The following is a 6,000-nucleotide window of genomic DNA, read 5'->3' as shown; positions in this document are numbered from 1 at the left end:
ATTGATTATTAAAGAAAACAAAAAAAGATTAAAGTTGTGGTTTGCGCTGGGTAATTCCAATTCAATATCCAAAATGCACAGATCAGATCGTATTTCCTGATCCAATCAGATTCGTTAATCCGATACGTCTGATCCGAATCCAACAATATTGAATCGGATAAAAAACCGATCCATTTGCATCCTATAAGTTCTCAAGTTGACCGATGAGCCATCCTCTAAAAGGGTAGTAAGGTTCCTCACCAGAAGATTCCACACGAAACAGATCTGCTTTTTTGATTATTAGGTGAATCATGATATTCCTTTTTCTATAGCATGATAAATTTCGAAGTTCAAATAAAAAAATTAAAAAAAAATCAGCAAAAATATGCCAAAAAGCCCAACCAACAAGAAGCTGATTTTCATTTGGAGACTTCCTGCCAACGTAAAATATTAGTCAGCCTAAACTTTGCCGTATGCCCGTATGCCCAAAACATAAACCAGTGATATTCTTTAAGTCCATCTAATTCCACCTCCAAGATTTCAACTGTACATGTGATACCTGGAAAGACACAATATCAAATCTCAGAAAACAACCATAGAAGCCCATATTTGAATGCAGGCAAAGCTGTCTAGACAACAAAGAGCCCATGGAGGGTGGGTCACCTATGACCTACCTCAAGCACTTGTAGTTTAACAATGGAAATGGCACTTGGTGCCGTTTGGGAGGGCTTTTGGGACACGGCTTCTGGCGTTCCAAACTGGGTCCCACACAGGAACGCCAGAAGCTATATATGGTGAACAGGCTCTTATTAGGACAGATTGGTGAAACAGAATTCATATAGCCTATCCCGTATTTTTTGTTTGATTAACACAGCCGATCCCATATTTTTGGGACAAGGTTAGATGATGATGATTTAAAAATGAAAACATCACCTAAGTGATGCCTAGATGCACACCTAGATGACTAGTTGACAAGGAGCCCCCTATGGCCTAGCCTTGCTTTTCCAAGTGCAACAAAGTGTATTAGAAAAATAAATAATAATATGGTTCATCAAGCTAGAATTATGAGACTACATATAAATAGTAGAATGAGAATATATATCTAAAAAGAATGAGAAAAAAAAACTTCATCGGCTTCATGGCACAAATCACTAGAGCTGTAAATGGCACTGGCTGTAAAGAGAATGAGAAAACAAGTAATTAGAAGAATATGCATTGCTAGAAAGAACCAAACTTATTACATACATGTTCAAATGGACAGTAAATAGACAAATAACACTTCCATTAGCTTGATGGCACAAATCACTTGGGCTGTTTTAACGGAATTAGATCGTCATCCAACCTGACTACAAATCTTATCTGATTAGCTAGATATTGGTTACACATCAGGACTCCAAAGAGTCCCCAAATTCTTTTCCAAATAGAGAATATGGACTGTAAAGGCTTTTCCCAATTTTTTTTCCAAAAAGAATTGGCCCTTGGTAGACTGCTAGGTTGGAAATATGTTTCCATGCACTAACTGAAAACCATTTTCTTGTACATATGTTTAAATTATTGAATATGGCAATGAACAGATGATATCAACATATCGGAATGGTGAAGAATGATTCATGAAGACGACCCCATATAGTTGGACAAGGCTTACTTGATGATGATGGTGATGATGACGAATATACTTTTATTTTATGAGGCATCTATTAAACAATTAAATTCACAACACAAGTAGGCCTACAGGCAATATTAGGAGTTGAGTGGGACTCATGACAGGAGACCGAATAACCTAGTTGAGTGCGACTCATGACAGGAGACCTAATAACCTAGTTGAGTGCGACTCATGACAGGCAATATTGGTGCATGCATGTTGCCATTGGACGAAAGGAGATATCTTGCCCACATGAGTAAGACTATAAAACTATGTGTGGACGAGTGTAGGATACATACAGATGTGATCCATCTATGAAATTTTATTGAAATATAAATTTCACCAATAATTGCATGAATCACCAAGATGCAGAAACAACTATGACCTTTAAACTAAAGTTTATAATGCAGCCAATTTTCTACTTATGTTGGGTGGCAATGATTCACTACCAGGAATTTTGATTGAATTGGAACACTTGTCAGCAATCATAGTTGAATTGCTAGGAATCTGGCAGATGATTCTACAGTTCTGAGAATGTTCAATAAGCAATAACAAGAGCTCTTTCACTATCCTAAAAGATGTGAGGTGTAAACCATGCAAGAGGCGTAACCATCCAAGCATATATTTTTTAATTAATAAATAATTGAAAATAATAGCAAATAAATAAAAAATTAGAAAATATTTATAGTTGTAATTTCCAATAAAAAAACCATCAAATTCAAATAAAAAATAATTTTAAGCATGATACTATCCACAATACTTAATGTTAAACTATCAAACTCAAATCGACAAATCACAAATGAGTGATGGTAGAGTCAGGTTTTTCACATTTGCACTATGATAGTATACATAGTTGTCAAGGTGACACCTAGGCTACAAGGTGCCTATGGATGGTAACCTCGCTTATTTGCCAACCTATTTTGTATATGCCACTATGAAACACCTTTATATCCTTTGTTTTGTGATGTTGTAATAATTAAATAGATATTATTAAAACAAATTATTCATTTTGGATTTTATATACTAGTTAATTTTTATTATTTTCTTATTTTTAGGGTTCAATCAACACATATGTTGGTCTGTGCTGTCTTGAACCCTCAAGTGCTTCAAACTTTGGGTTTTATATGCTAGTTCATTTCAATGTTCAGAGAATCAAACTGGGCATTAAAAAAAAAAAAAAAAAGAAAAAAGGGGAGGTTCACGGGTAAGAGGTTCAACCGGGGTCAAACCATGATGATGTGGCATATACATATATACTACGTGTCATATAAATACTATATATAATATTTTTTACAACTTTTATTATACTTAAATATGGTGGATGGATGGCAAATTCCTTAGTTTTAAAGCAAATGACCAGGTTCAAGTCTCTTAATTTACATTTTCTTTAAAATGCGTGTAAGGTAATATATACAATAAAGAATCATTAATTAACAGAAATAAAGGGCTTGATTAGTGGTAATTAAGTAATACATGAAAATAAGTAACACATTTTAAAATTTCAATTACAGAATGACATGGGTGGTTTCACAAAACTGGGACCGATTCATTGGTTTTCCGGTTAAACTGGGCAGTCGGCCAGTTTTCACTGGTTTTCAGTAATTATTGTTTTGGGGGTGTAACCTAACTGGCCAAGACCACGAGTCGTGGTTCAACCGGTCGCTCCCGTCCAGTTTCCTAAACACTGGTTTATTTTGATTATTTTCTTACTTTTTAGGGTTCAATCAATACACATGTTGGTGTATGCTATTTGAACCCTCAAATACCTCAAAACCTCAAACAATAAGCAATGAACTTAAAATTCTGTCCAATAGACAAAATAGGAGCACGACCACTTTATTTTCTGACCTTTTCTTCATTCTTTTTTCTCATAAATATGTTGAGTTGCTTTTTTTTAATATGAAGTGTACACTTTTTTTATGAAGTCTATAGATAACTATAAATGAAAGATGGTTGTTGGTTGCTCTGGAACCTAGGGAGTTTCCCATTTTTCATGGTTTCTATGTAAAAAACTCCATCACCTAGTCACCCCCCTCTATTGTTGGGCTTTACCTTGGCGCCTTAAAAACTATGCTAACATATAACAAGGAGCATCTTAATATGATGGCCACTGAATATTTATAATCTTTTTGTTATTAAAAAGTCATTTTAAAGAGAAAATGCAAGGCATTAGCTCTTTATGCGTCCCTGTACTAAATGCATATGCCTTACTAGGGCTATAAATATAAATGGGTTAGATTCGGATTGGATCCAGCTACATCCAAGTCAAATCCAATTACCAAAACATTAAATCTAAATCGGATGGTATCAATTTTGGATTTAATCAGAGTCCTAGTTATTGTGCCTAAAATGACAAAATAAAAGAATTAAAAAAAAGTTTAAAAAATCTTACTTGTAAACTTATGCATATATAATGAATCTATAAAAACATAGAATGCTAAACTTATTGGTTATAAACTTTATACCAAATGTTTTCAGGTGTATATAGTTAAAGCATCTCCTAGGTGGCACTATGGATAGTCGTAATTAGTTGCTAAAGAATAAAAACATATTTTATTGCAAACTAACAAAGCCATTTATAGACTGGAACAATCACCTAGAGCTTGGTGTGGTGGATCCAATAATGTTGTACAGTATCTTTTTCCTAATGCAAGCAATATGAATTGCATAAAAAAAAATCCAAAGTTTTCATTGATACTTTCAAACTGAATATCAACCAAAGTATTCTTCGGATATTGAAGCAGCAAGGTCGAAGTTGTATGACATTAAGTTATCCCAAAGGAAATACATTATTAACATACTGAAAGAAACAGAATTGTTAGGAGAAAAACCAGCAATGAGCCAGTGATGCCAAAAAGATCCCAGCATGAAGATAACAAACGATTAAGGGGAATTAGTTGATGACCCAGGAAGAGATAGGAGACTGGTTGGGAAGTTCAATTACTTGTCAATCAGTGGATGCATATGAGCATATCTCCTTTAATGTGGAAGTAAATACAAAGCCCTTGAATTTCTCACTGAGAAGCATCCTCTAGAGCTTTATGATACTTGAGAGGACATATGGATAACCATATAAGAGTGGTGACTATATAGGTGCAGATTGGGCTGAATCATCTTTCAATAGGAGGTCTACTACGGGATATTGTACTTATCTAAGAAACAATCTGGTCACTTGAAAGAGCAAGAAGCAAAGTGTGGTAGCCAAGAGCAATCACTAAGGGGCTGTTTGACAAGAACTAAAGTGGTTAAAGTGAATACTTAGCACTTTGTCTTTTAGTTGAAAGAATAATTAAAAAAATAAAATATTCAAAGGTATAGTAATAAAACTCAACTTCAGCTTAAGCCAGTAAAGAGCTCACAACCTCCCAAATTACTTAATTCACCAAAAGACAAAACAAGAAGTCATTCAGTTCAGCCACAGTTTGACCGGTATCAAATTTCCCCTAAATAAAGAATAGTGCTATGGCCCATACTACTTAAAATATACTGTAGCTAAAGTATGCTAGACATGTGTATGCCCTTAACTCTAATTGATGTATTGTACATGTCTTTACTGTGAATGAAAGATCATTCATTTCATGTGTCACGGCTTTGTTCTGCTTTATTACCCCTTAGTTCATATCTGTAATATGTATGAGGCCACATAATTATTGCAATATGGACTTAAATGTTCACAACCAGTGGACAGACTTGGGGAGTATATCCTAACAAGGTTGTCATTCCCACACTGCCCAAGGTAGTAGAGCAATGGATCTCATCTGCTAGGGTTGTCACCTGAGGTGTGAGAATGAATGTTTAAAGAAACATTGAACTGGACCAAACCCAATGTGTTCCTGGACTTTGCGATAAGTGGAATAACTTGTGTTGCATTTAATCCCTAGACTTGATATTGGTATCAGGCCGAGTATTAAACTTGCCTATCCTTGATATGCTAACCAGTGAGATCCTTTTACGGTCAAATATCTAGGTGTCTTGGGGTATTTAAGAATGGTATGCCAATCAAGGTTCAAAATTTCGATACGTATCACATCGGTGGCTTCCCAATACCTACAGGGGGTGTTTCAGGGTCTGATCTGGTTCAAGGGGTAGAAGGGCCTTAAACCGACCCCTTTGAACCAGTTGGAGAAGAAAAACTAAAAAGAATAAAAGGCAAGCTACGATGACATCTTGAACCTTGATGTCAATTGATGATCAATGTGATAAGATCTACTACTATGTTTAGAGAGAGAATGCTCTGTACAGCCTCCTATGATGGATACCTGAATCTTCCACCTCTATAAGGATCTATTAGAGGTGAAAGTTGGACACTATGTCCACTTCCCCATATGTGTTGTCAAGTGTTATTAGTAGAGAAATTAGTTGCAAGTGATTTGTTGGAT

General features: G+C 35.2%; 1 protein-coding gene across 2 annotated transcripts in view; it reads right to left on the bottom strand.

The window, feature by feature from the left end:
* Window positions 1-247: 247 nt before the first annotated feature.
* The window catches only part of LOC148871545 (influenza virus NS1A-binding protein), a 68,520-nt gene continuing 62,767 nt past the window's right edge, over window positions 248-6,000 (bottom strand). The window contains exon 11 of one of the 2 annotated variants that reach the window (XM_088971769.1): window positions 248-1,152. The gene's annotated coding sequence lies outside the window, so the exon portion shown is untranslated. The remainder of the gene's footprint in view (window positions 1,153-6,000) is intronic. The other variant, XM_088971768.1, reaches the window with a different exon arrangement.

The sequence above is a fragment of the Nelumbo lutea genome, chromosome 2, assembly GCF_056320005.1.
Source record: "Nelumbo lutea isolate HS-2025 chromosome 2, American lotus-T2T, whole genome shotgun sequence".
Lineage (NCBI taxonomy): Eukaryota > Viridiplantae > Streptophyta > Magnoliopsida > Proteales > Nelumbonaceae > Nelumbo > Nelumbo lutea.
This window is presented reverse-complemented; position numbering and strand designations above follow the sequence as displayed.